A 284-nucleotide genomic window follows, 5' to 3' on the forward strand; every position below is an offset into this window, starting at 1 on the left:
TATTTGACGGTTTGGCCAGTTTTTATCCTACAGTTTATTGATTACTTTTGATGCAGTAATGGTCTGATCATTCGATTGGTATCCATTGATAAATTAGCAACGATATTCAAATCACGTCAAATAGCCCACCCAGAGGCTCAGGATAGCCTGGCCTGGCTTCCAATTTGGGGCTTTTGATCCTGTCTAGACCGGATGGGCTCCTACGTCATTCTGTAGTCAAAACGGACTACACTTTGGCAGGAAACACCAAACCGGGAACAGTTTTAACTCCTACTTGCGCATGC

General features: G+C 44.0%; 1 protein-coding gene across 1 annotated transcript in view; it reads left to right on the plus strand.

Moving 5' to 3' along the window:
• Window positions 1-284, plus strand: part of plod3 (procollagen-lysine, 2-oxoglutarate 5-dioxygenase 3) — a 55536-nt gene extending 55252 nt beyond the window's left edge. The window contains exon 19 of the mRNA XM_080742213.1: window positions 1-284. This exon is cut by the window's left edge and continues 2157 nt beyond it. The gene's annotated coding sequence lies outside the window, so the exon portion shown is untranslated.

This window comes from Nannobrachium achirus (assembly GCF_963921795.1).
Source record: "Nannobrachium achirus genome assembly, chromosome: 14".
Classification (NCBI taxonomy): Eukaryota; Metazoa; Chordata; class Actinopteri; order Myctophiformes; family Myctophidae; genus Nannobrachium; species Nannobrachium achirus.